This window comes from Polyodon spathula, chromosome 28, assembly GCF_017654505.1.
Source record: "Polyodon spathula isolate WHYD16114869_AA chromosome 28, ASM1765450v1, whole genome shotgun sequence".
Lineage (NCBI taxonomy): Eukaryota > Metazoa > Chordata > Actinopteri > Acipenseriformes > Polyodontidae > Polyodon > Polyodon spathula.
The window spans coordinates 7,907,642-7,920,563 of NC_054561.1; the positions used below are offsets into that span (position 1 = coordinate 7,907,642).

The window sequence follows — 12,922 nt, forward strand, 5'->3', positions numbered from 1 at the left end:
ACGACGACATCTGACATTTTAGTAAACTTGTGAAAATGTTATTACTAAGTGAAAATGTTATTACTAGTATCTGCGTGTCCATTGCAGGCTGGACTGTTGCAAAAAAACCGTAATAAATAAAACAGGTATATAATGACATAATATTAGCTGCAGCACACCCATAGAAGTAATTCTGTGACATCTCAAACAACAAGATTGACGTATAATGTTGTTCATCCATAACATTTAACACATCATACAAACTGGCACGAAGTCAAGAATGCAGCGTTGGGGTAATAGTCAATAATGTACTTCTCAAATATGAAAGCATATTATTATAATGGCCGTATTAACGGTGCGTGCTACGAACCGCGGGGCTTGATTTATTGAAAATAATAAAATAACACACAAAAAACAGAAGAACTGTGCAAATAGTAAACGCACAGCCAAAAAACAGCGCACTTCCCTCCAAAACTCAGAGGCTTGGCACATGTAACTGTCGTACAACGGGCCCCTGTTTGTGAAGTTGTTTTTTTTTTTTCCCCCTTGTTTATTTAATTTTCACACTTTAGCAAGATGCGCCTGCTATCTGTTTCCTGTGCCTTTCTCCGCTGTTTGTGGTGCTCTCTTCGCGGGAGCGAGCACGCACTCCCTTATTCGCCGCCTGTAAATAAATAAATAAATAATCAAAGAATGCGCGCTCCCGCGCTCCAGACAGCGGCCCGGGCAATCAGGCGCGCGCGAGCGAGGAGGTGCGCGAAACCGGGCCGGCCACGTAGCGCTGCAGCCGAGAGAGAGAGAGACAGAGACGGGGAGAGAGACAGAGACAGAGACGGGGAGGCTAAAACATAATAAAACAGCAAAACGGACACAGAGATTCCTGTCAACATACACAAAATAACACCGCGCTGGTCGTTGCAAGAAGCGTATTGCGCCTTCGTGTTCGCCGGAGAGCGCAGTGTGAGTGTCAGAGGATGGGGGGAGAGAGCGCTCTCGCCGGGTTTGTCGTGGGTGAGTAAGCTGCAAGTTTAGTTTATTTTCAAATTTTACGAAAATGGCACAAAAACAAATACACCGCGAAGAAGGAGGTGCCAGCGGGTTCTCTTGGAAAGGTGTTAATGCGAGTCATTCTCAATTACAGATCTGGAGGCTTGAGGCTTGTTTGCAAAATCTTCTTCTTCTTCTTCTTATTATTATTATATATATATATATATATATATATATATATATATATATATATATATATATATATATATATATATATATAAGATATGACTGTAAGATCAGGTTAGATCATAAGGACGTCCTTCAATAAGAGGCACAGAACCGTGACTGTTGCTGACAAGCTGTTAATAACAACCGCCTGGTTGCTTTTGAGAAATATAAAAAGTGGAAGTCCAGATTATAATTTAATAATCTGGGGGGGGGGGAGATTAAAATACCCCAAAGCAAGTAGAATTCTATAGTGCATTATTAGTTATTAAAATGACGTTTTAACTGGAAGCTGGTGGGCACCTGGTTGGGCAGAGCTGCTGTAGTTCATTTGAATTATAATCCACTATTTCTGCGTTTTCGCTCCTGCAGTTAATCGGCCTGCATTAGCTGCTGTATCCCTTTCTCTGCAGCGACATTCCAGCCTTCCTCGCTTGCCAGCAGTGGGTGGTTTGCTATAGTGTAATGCGTGGTTGTATTTCCTCGTACGCGGGTAGCAGTGTGCATTTATTTTGCGTCCCGATCCAGTGTTAAAACCCGATTAGGTTTGGTTTCAGGCCTCGTTTTCTTGCCCAGTCGGGATCAGTGAACGCTGGGAATGTCCAGCGACGGCTGCTGCACAGGGCGCTAGGCCACGCAATAGCCTGTAAGTGTGCCGTGCGGTGCATAAAACAGAAGGATTTTATTCCGCATTCTTTTCGCTTCGAGTGTGTGATCTGATCCGCCATAAGGAACGGCTGTCTTAATTCACTTGCTAGGGGTCTTGGTTGTTTTTTTGCGAGTGTGCAGCACAGTCTGCAGTTGGTGTAATGGCACGGCCCCTTTCCCTCGCCGCCCGCCCGCTGATTCCCTCGTCAGCCCGGGCTAGTGGCCGTGCAGTACAGAACAATAAATGCGTTAGCCTGCAGCCCATGGGGCAGAGAACGCATAATTTAATAAGGGATCATCTGCATGAAAGTGGATATTACACAGTTTGTGTACAGTTTAATTGTAAGCTAATGTGTGTAGCCATACACAAGGTTGGACTTGAGGTTTTTGATTGCAAGCTAGGCCTCCGCGATTACTTCTCTAAAAACCGGGGTTTAGTTATTTTGTACTTTTGCACAAAGGACTACATTAAACGCATTTCCACTCGTTTAATTGTTTATTATTTATTTATTGCATGGTCCGATCTATTCGTGTTGTGGTCATGCAAGTTGGAATGCGTGCGCAGTTTGTGGAAGGAGTCAATAATGGATCGCATGTTGTAGCAAAAACCAATCCAAAGCCTTATTAAAATGTGTTCAGATGTACACAAGTAAACCATGGGTCTCCTGTACAGTTGTATTTGTTGACAATACTTCTTGGCACTTCTTTGCAAAGTGTATGCTGTTTGACACCCCTGTGATATTATCACTCATGCGGTTTAACGGCAAGCTTCTTGTTTACCTTACAGAAAAAAGTAAAACCTGCTTTTCTTACTGTGTTTGTTTATTGACTGTTTGCAAAGGTATTGGGGTAAGAGTGGTTTCCTGATTTACAGTCTTGTCTCCTGAAGCCAGGACGCCAGTATTGCATTTGTAATGCAAAAGTTAGCAGTTTTGTTGGTTTGTTTGTTTGTTTTTTAAGGAAAAAGTAGCAGTCCAAACAAAATCACAGTACTGTTGAACAGGTCCGTGAACCAACTTGGTTACTCACTCACTGAATCACAGTGACACTGCCTGCAGAAAACTGATTCGTACCAATGGGCTGCACAGTGAATTGGAGGGTTGCTGCAGATTTGGACTACAGTAATTGTCAAACCTTGAACTCAGCCCCACTTGTGAATACCTGAACCTTCATGTCTGTGCACACTGCATGTGCTCCAACCCTAGCAACCTGCTGCTGATGTAAATGTGTGGGTTTGTTTTTATTTATTTATTTATTTACTTATTTTATGATTTGCAAAGTGGTGTCAAGTTTTATGTTTTTTTTTTTTTTTTACTTAATGTGTTACAGTTTTATGAATGTATCAGGTTTTATGGATAAAGACCTCTTGTCAGACTGAGTCTATGTGAATTTAATATAGTCCCCAAGCTTGAAGCTTGATGCTTCCTTAGCTGTCAGTGATTGAGCAGGTCCTGTTACTCCCACCATACAGTAAAGTCATTGCTGGGGATTGCTGACACCTGTCTGTCAGGAAGAATAGCTGGTCCGGGGGAGACACCCACTTTTTACTCTAGTGACTGAGAATACCAGGGTTTCCTGCAATAGGATACACATACAGATGGTACATTTAGACAAGTTATTTGGTCATTTGTCTTGCTGTTGTTTATTATTATTGTTGTTATTATTATTATTTGTGCAAATTATGCATAAAAGCAACTGAACTGCATCAGGCAATATTGCTTGCAGCATAATGGGGTGTTTGGTATGTTAGCGTTTTTCAGTTACAGCAAATTTTATTAAAAAAAAAACAAAACAACAACAACAACAATGAAAGTCAATGACAGGTGTTTATGTTTGTGTAGGCTTGTTTGTTTCAAAGCAAAATGTCCTCTGATACCCTGCACACAGTCTGGATGATATTCACCAACAAGGACTTTATTCTGCTTTTCAGTCATGTCTTGCTGAAATCTATTTATATAACGTTAACATGTCTGAAAAAAAAAATAAAAATTAAATCTGATATTTCAAACATGTTAAAGTATTTCACATGCTCTGTAACTTCAAAATGCTCAGTCAGAATTACAAGATCAAACTGTATAAGAAAGTAGACATTGCAGTTACTGACTTTATTCTTAAAGTTCAGATATTAAGGTGTATCTAGAATCTCTTCCGGATGGGGGTTGTGTGATAACTCCCTTATTCTATTAGTGTACCCTTCTTCTTGGAGCCCCCTCTCTGTGGTTCCCTCCCTCTCTCCGTTAGTGTAGCCTTCTCCTCTCTGTCGTTGGTGTGAAATTGAAGGCAGGGTGCATGCAGTAAGGTCAGGACTCTGCAAGATATCAAATCCATTTTGTAATTAAGCATGTGTTGAAATGCAGATTGCTGAAATGAGTTTACGTGTGTGTGAGAGCGCCAGGTTTATGAATAGGTGGGTTACAGAACATTGATCCGCGAGGCTCCCTGATGTACCAAGTGCCCATGGTTCAGTAATGTGGTTTCCCTTATAGTGAATCTGGCTTGGCTGTTGGGTGTAATTCAGGGAAGTGTATGTGTTCCAGTTTGCGCCTCTGCAACACATCTCAGGGATGGAAACAAGGTTCCCACTGCAGTGTGCTTGTTACCTATAGCGTGGGGCTAACCAAGCTCATGCAGTAGTCTCTGGCTAAGAGAACATCCCTCGGCAAGCAAGTGTTCTCCAAGAGTTGACCACCAGGCACAATATGAATCAATCAATAAATAAATATGTATTATTTGTCATGCCGCGCGTGCATCAACATATGAAATGAGCATAATGCAGACGATAAAGGCAATAGACTAGTGTATGTTAATAAACTATATTAATAAAGTAATAAACTGTCAAACTATATTAACACAGTATCCCTATGTGTTCAGAAATGTAGCAGCAGCTCTGGATTAATTATGAATACATTTACAGGAGCAATATTCAAGACACGCACAAAATTATTGAACAAAATGGTGAAGCATCTCACCAGAAAGGGAAACACCAAATTGCTTGGAGACTTGTATATGATTCAGGTTTTTTTCAAGAGCTTGAACAATTTCCAACATTTTGCAGAAAGAGAAACAGCGTCGCGGTTTGCTGTTTGTTTTCATGCCGTTTTGTAGCAGTGAGGTGCACTCGTGAAAATTGGAATACACAACAAGGCCATTTGAATAAACCAACCAGTGCTCCTCAAGACACTCTTGCAATAAGTCCGTTTTGAAAAGATTGAGAGAACCATTTTAGTTTTAGTCTGATGACGAGTTAGCAGATTACAAAACAGTCCTGTGTCAGTTGTGAACGAGTCACTGTCGGTGCCAAAAATGTGATCTTAAGGATCAGGAATTTCTCTTTAGCGGAGCATTTACAATGGGGAAAAATCTGTTTCATCACAAGGGTGTTCTCTCATGGGGTATTCCTATACGCAGAGACTACTACAGTAAAGCCTGAAGTGGGTGAAACTGTAGGAGTCTTATTTCCGCCCCCGAGTCGAAGTGAAGTGGGAGTAGGTTGGGGGTGTTTGTGAAACTGCAGTCGACCTCAACATGTAAATCGAGAGTGGCATGAAAATGTCTGATATCTGTATTCATTTAGTAATAATCTGTTATGTTTAACACATGCCTTACATTTTCTTGATTGTAAATACTGAAACAAATGATTTTATATATAAAATAAAGTAAAAAAATATCATTTAAAAATGAGTGCAGTATTTTGCAAGTTTTTTTGCAATGAATAGATTTTCCTAAGATTTCTTTTTTCTGCAGCTCTCTTTGGGGACTAACTAAAGCTGCACCGTTACCAGGGTCACAGTGAAATCCCTCTCTTGTCATGGCTCTACGCGCTTCCCGCACCGTCCTGTCTGATTGCAGTTCAGTGTACTGGGCTGACCAGCAGACCTGTGGCGTGCCATACAGGACCACCCTTTCACCTTTTCATGTGTGTTTCCCAGTATCTAGACTTGGGTCTTCTGCGAACCCCCAATATGTTATTTGTTATAACAGAGACTAAAAATACTAATACAGTAGTGTGAAAAAACTCTTATGTTCAGTGCTCGAGACATTTTTTTTTTAACAGTGGTTTGGCTATAAATACAGTGGTGCCTCTATTTCATGATGCAATAATTTGCTGGTTCGGTTACTTCACGGTTAGGCCATGCTGACAAAAGACTGTACAAGCATTATTATTTACTGTAGAAGGGTCAGTTTACTGATTCACTGTTCAATGTTTGACACTGTTTTTCATTTGCAAGTCCGCAAAACAGAGCGGCAGCGCTGTGTAAATGGTACCTGAGGGATCATAGCTAGGGTGCTTCCTCATGACTCAGCCTGAACAACATGACAGCGCCGGCCAGCAGCACATCCATATGGCCGTTGAGGATGAATAACTTGATTACTGACTTGCCACATGAAAGCTAGCTCTTCTATCTACTTCAAAGCTAACACCTCGTACTACTGAAACGAAATCAAAATTGTGACTAATATTATTATTGTGTGATCTTGCTGTTTTGTAAAGGCTCTGGAGAGCCGCAGCTCCCCAGCGGTACAGGTGGTTTTATTCACTGGGCTCGGTCTTTTCAGAACTCCACACCAAGCAGTCCTAACCCCTGCAGCTGTGAGTCCATGCAGTATTTAACAACGCTACGCTTTAGAGATGCATGACGTCTAATGAACTTCAACAACAATTCACATTTCTATAGTGCCTTTCATAACAAGGATCCCCCCCCACCCCAAAAAAAGTTAGCAATAAAACCATTTAAAAACAAATGTAATAAAAGTTTGAACAAGAGATATAAAAAAAAATCAGCTTTCCTGACACAGGAAGGCAGAGCATTCCAAAATTTAGAAGCTTTACAAGAAAAGGCCTTTCCTCCCGTATTATTCAATCAATCAGTCTTTATTTTATATAGCGCCTTTCATAGTGACCACCATCACAAAGCGCTTTTAAGGCATGGAAATAAGACTCCTGTTGCACAGCAATTTCACAGATTTTGCTACAGGCTTGTTTAGCCACAGTGAATAGGTAACAAGCTCAGGTGTGTCTTATTAAATTCTTAGTAAAACCAGCTGTGCAATGGGACTCTTATTTCCATCCCTGAACTTGCTTATTCGGTTTTGGCTTGGTGAGCACATTCTTTAACACATGTGTTTGGGAGTATCTGGATGTGTGGAGGACCCTGCCTGTCAAACATTGCTACATGCGCTGCGTGTAGTGGATGTAGGTCATGTTGAAATGGTTGTTCAAGATAATTTGAGGATTCTAATTAGGGATCTATAGTCTTGCTGGGGGGGTGGTTGGTTGATTTGCACCCCACCCGGTGAGCAGTGAGTGTGGTTTCAGCAAATGTAAAACAAAGGTATAAATCAGTCTGTTTGTGTGGGTTTTATCTTATTATAAAATCTGTATTCATTTGGTGCATTTGCAGCGTCAAAAAGGGGGAGCTGACAGGTTCCTGCAATTACATAAAGTAATAATCCGGTGCTGTATTACAATTCTGAAGGTGAAAAATTTGAACAAAACAACAACATGCATTCGGTGGCTGCAGGTGAGGCTGATGGTTGCAGTGCTTCCTGTCTCTGCTCGTGCGCCCCCGCTGTTGTTTGTTTGTCTAACGAACAAAAACAGAAATGTAAGTTCAGAAATTCAAACTAGCGCTAGTTATGTTTGACTGAGATTGGAGCGTTTCTGCTACAAGTTGGGGGGATATTTAACATCCCAGTGGGTTCCACAGCACTCTTAGCAGGTAAGTGTGAGCCTGTGAAAGATCTGTACAGTGTGTTTTACATTTTGAAAAATATGAAAGCATTGGAGAAAATGAGTATGCATGCTTATTTTCAAGGTGTCAGTTGCCCTGGGATGGTGAAGGGATAGTGTCAACATTGTATATTTTGGGTAGGGCAAAGGGCAGTCTTTTTGAATTATTTTGTTTATTATCCTGTAGTGACAAAGCTTGGGGGTGGGGGTCTGTCCAGCCTGTAGATTTTTTTTCTTCAGCGTTCCTGATTTTCTTACTTACTGTATAGCATGGGGTAACATTGTTTTGGACAATGTTGCTCCAGTCTTTTAATGCAAAAAAAGACCCAACAAACACAGGTAACAATTCAGTGGAGAGTGGAAATTGTATATGGAGCAGAGAGTGCCAATTGTATATGGAGCGGAGTGCAGAGCGGACATTTCCAGCCCACTTCTTTACACCATTGAGAAAAACTGAGCACGGTTTCATTTTTCTAAAATACATGTTTGGACATGGAGTTTGCACAGAAGAGTTTGGTGACAAATACAGATACAGTCGCTTTATGGTATTTTCCTACATGCCTCTGCGTGGTAACCATGCTTTCCAGTTTCAAACCAAAATATTAGGCACTTTTATGTTTGCAGACTTGAGAATTGCATTTTTTTAAAAACTTTTTTGGTTTTTTTTTTTTTTCTTTTATATTCAGTGTGATTGGCGTTGCACTTTATATATTTTTCCCTCCATAATGAAATATCTTCTCCCAATTGTGGAGCTGCGTTTATGCCATATAAAAAAGTGAGAAACGTCATCAGTGTGTCCCTCGGTCTGCAGATATCATGTAGCTAGGCTTGCTACTATTCCATTTTTATTTTCTTGCCAAATCGATGATTAATATCGTCATTTGTTTTTGAAAGAACTTACCTTTTTTAATCTTTATTTTTCAATTCAAGCAGAGCATGGGTGAAATTGACATATATGCCATTGAGAAATGGCTCGCGCAACAAAACCATGGTTACCAACGTTCTAATGGAAATAACGTTTGGTCACTGCGAAGCTATACCTTGTAAAGCAAACATACAAATTAAAATTGTCTCAAATAAACTGTAGAAAACACAGCGTAAAGTGTATTACACAGACTTCTATAGCATACATTTACAAGTAAAAATAACATGCACAGAACAAAACATTCGACAGGTGAACAGAGCTACCTTGCACTTGTTATTCAGAGCTCCACCCCGCTCCTGCATTCAGTCACTGGCAGCAAGGCCACTGTACCACTGAGTTGACTGACAGCGACCCCTGGCCATTCACAGCAGAACGGAGACAGGAAAGACAGTATGTATAAAATCTACACAGACTAAAGATGATTTCTAAATGATTGTTTTTGGTAATTCTGAAAAACTGTGCTTCAATAATACAGGCCTAAGCACAGCCAAGTGTGGGTGCAAATCTTCAGCGTTTCCGATTTGCTCAGTATCTGATGGTGAGGATACGTTGCTTTCATGATCAGAATAGGACAGGTTTCGAGTGCAGTTCACGTGAAATATGTGTACTTTATAAAAGCTTGTTTACGGCTGTGTTTTCAAAACAATGTACAGTACTTGTAAATGTATAGTACTTTTCATTGTTCTGTAGTTGAAATTTTATTTCAGTGTTACTGACAGCATGCGTTTGGCATAGACTCCTGATAATAATTATTATTGGTAATACTGGTTCCTTGAAATGCATGTTAATGAGAATTGATTGTATATATTTCTTGCTGCACAGTGGATCATACTGCATGTTTAGATAGATGGATAAGCATTAATATTCGATAGAGAACTTTTCTTAAATTTAGTTTTTAATTTTTTTTAATTTAGTAGTCGCCAACTTTTTGATAATTTTCTCCCCAATTTGGAACAAGCCAGTTATTTTTAGGCTCAGGTCACCGCTGCACCCCTGCGCTGACTCGGGAGCAGCGAAGACGAACACGCGCTGTCCTCCGAAGTGTGTGTCGTCAGCCCATTGCTTCTTTTCACACTGCAGGCCCACCATGCAGCCATCTCAGAGCTACTGTGTTGGAGGACAACGCAGCTCTGGGCAGCTAACAGGCAAGCCCGCAGGGGCCCGGCCAGACCACAGGGGTCGCTGATGTGCGGTGAGCCGAGGACACCGTGGCCCATCTAAGCCCCCCCCCCCGTACACAGTTGGCAGTGGAATAGCCTGGATTCAAACTGCCGACGTCCAGGCTATAGGGCGCATCCTGCACTCCTCGCGGAGCGCCTTCACCAGATGCACCACTTGGGGGCCCCAGGTAGAAAACATTTTGACTTAAATAAATTAATTCCTTTTTTTTTCTGTTGTCATGGTTTTAAAATAACTCATTAACAATGGCTGTTCCGTTTTTGGTTCAAACAAGTTATTTATGTCACAGAAATGCTGTAGCAGTGTGTGGTCTGGTTATAGATTTGTCTCTTTTAGCCCAAAATGTTGTACAACAGTGGTAGTAACATGAGTAAATGATGCTCCATTCCCCACAGCTGTCTGCTTAAAGCTTTCAGTTCTGTCCCCAGACTGCATCCAAATTCAGGTTTTTGTCGTTGTGTGCCATTTCCAGGTGCCTGTTTTGTATGGGTTTTTTTTGCAAAACATATCAGTTATGCAACGTGAGCTTTAAAGTGCAGGCTTTTCTAGGCACGAACTCTGCTGATTATTTAAATGCATTGTGTATTGTAAGCTTATAGTTTTCTAGATCTGTTCAAGCATGTTGCTATATTCAGAAAGCCCCTCAAGCAATAGCTCTTTGTTTCCTGTTAAACATTATCAATATATAAATAGATATATAAATGTGGATTTTTCATGTTGTGGCTTGCTGTAAGCATGCATACTCTTGCAAGCTGGTACATGTGTGAGGAGTGGGATCTGCATCAAACTTGCTCGCTACCCTGGCTGGACTCGCTCACACACCAGCCAGCTGCTTCAGTGTGTTGTTGAATACAGAGGAAAGGCCGTCATTCCAGTCGTGTTAATGAAACTTTCCTCGGTTCCTCCCGTGGGTGTACGACTCATGCTTGCAGGAGGTTACTCTGACCACGCACGCATGCTGTTCACGGTTTCCTCTGATTCTAAAAGCATTCAGAAAACAAAGACTAACCACCACTGCCAAATACTTTCCCCTGTCATCTAGGGAAAAGTACCAGCAAATGTTCCCCAGTGATCCGTTTAAAGTGCCGTGAGATCTACAGTGAGAAAACTAGTATAGAGTGCTGTGTTCTTTCTTGTGATTATTATTTAATAATAATAATAATAATAATAATAATAATAATATTGTTACCTGGAATGAGTTATTTCTGTACCAAAAATAAGCACACAAAATAAACTATTGATTTTTATTTTTCATCTGCTACACAATGTAGTAAAAAACCTCAAAAGCTTGCAGTGTTTTTATCAGAGCAAGTATTTTGTTGTTTTTTTTTTTTATATCGTTTTATAATGTACAGTATATCAGCCTAACCCAACACCTCTGCATTATATTTACCCTCACTGCTTCTGTTCCAGGTAACTGTGTTTTTTTTCTTTTACAAAGGAAATAGATGCACAGAGAGCTTTGAATTACTCGTGCGTTAGTTTCATATCTGCTTTCGCATGCTGTTTGTGGTGTGGGCAGCCTGTCAAGACAGTGAGAGCCTAGAAAAGGGAGCTTATTCTTAGTGAGGGGAGGAACATGGGTTTCTCTTGTTAGAATATTCATTCAAAACATAAACTAATATTTGAATATTCAGTTTAGATTTAGCTGGAAAGTATAATCCATAACGTATTACAGTGTATGAAAAAGCCTCCTGGGAGTTAGATCAATCCGATACCCTATCAGATTACAGAAAGGAGAGAAGCACTCTTCTGCACATTTGTCATTTGTTTCAGGTACTGTGTCTGCATTGGTTTCCTTTGCATCTTTTTGATAGTCTTATTTGTAAGTTCTGTTATGTGAACGAGTACAAACAAGGTCATTTTCTGCTGCAGAATACATTTCATGCAGCGTTTTTTCGAGTATTTGAATGTTTGTGCAGCATTGGTGTGCTAACTTAATCCTGCAGGGGGTCTGTGTGGACTGGCCTTGCTAAACGTGTCATGTTCATGCTTTGTCCTTTCCTTAACAACCTCAACAATATGTTCAATTCACTGAAGTCCCTTCCTCCTTCATCACTACTGGAGGTAGCAAACGAACAGTCTCTGAATCAGCCAACAGCCAGCAGTTTAAAGCGCTTTGCAGGTCCAGTCTGTCTATGGTGCCTTGCACAGTCCTTTTAAAGGTCCAGTGCAGGAACCTGGAGCTGCTTTACATTTGACGTTGGAATCTTTTAGCCCCTGTTGAAGGTGTCGGCTCTGTAGTGCTTTCCTGTAAGATGTTAGCGGCACAAAAGGAGAGCACCCTTGCTCCAGGGGAGACCTAACTTTGAGCTGCTGGTAGGAGCCAGAGTGTGCCTGCGTCTTTCAGAGTGCCTTGAAGGCTTCAGGGCAGGAGAAAACTTGTGTGCCTGCAGCTTAAACTACTTTTAGCAAATATAAACAAACTGCAAATTAGAAATGCAATCAGCATGTGGAATATTCTAATCAAAAACCAGACGGAGATGGGAATCGATTTAATTAAGAACACTTTATTATTCAAAAGCAAGAAGCTTGGAGACACAAAAGCAAACGAAAACATGCATGTGCATATCATTATACATTGTAATATGAATTATGCATTAAGAAAACCTTATGCATTAAAAAATGTAGCCTTCAAAAGCTATTAAAAACATGTGCTGGGCTGTGTAAGATATATTCAGTTAGTGTGGCTCCAAGTAGGGCACCAGGGCAAATGTTTAATTGAGCTTGGAAAAATAAAAGCCATGGCGATTTAATAATTGATTAATTTTTGTATCTCTACTGCAAATCCAAGTGAGCCTGGTTCTGTTTAGTGTAAATCTGAAGGTTTATCTTTCAGTATTTTGCTTCAACTCTGCAGTGGCTCCAGTGTGTGTGTGTTTCAGTCATTCTGCCTTTTATGTAGGACAACTACTATAGTTAGAGAAGTGAGCCTTGGCAGAGTCTTTGAGTGAGTGCATGGATTTGGACAGGTGAACACTTTGAATATGATTACTTGTGTTGCATAGCATGCAACAAAAAAAACATCTTTTACACCAACCCGTAGATAGTAGATTCTGTTCTGTTTGCATGTCTCCACACGTTGTGTATCTAGGTTGATAATTGGGTTAGCTATTTGAATTTGTTCTAGACAGAGAAGCAATGGAAGGCTGAGCGATTCTCCGAAATTTCTCTATTAAAAAAGGCCACAGTACTTTAATGAATCTTTGTGAGTAAATTTAAGACGCAGACCAAATTTTCCACCCTCA

The 12,922-nt window shown here is 40.6% G+C and overlaps 1 protein-coding gene across 1 annotated transcript in view; it reads left to right on the plus strand.

The window, feature by feature from the left end:
- Nucleotides 1–352: 352 nt before the first annotated feature.
- The window catches only part of LOC121301916 (zinc finger protein 652-like), a 36,860-nt gene continuing 24,290 nt past the window's right edge, over nt 353–12,922 (plus strand). The window contains 1 exon segment of the mRNA XM_041231635.1: nt 353–990. The gene's annotated coding sequence lies outside the window, so the exon portion shown is untranslated.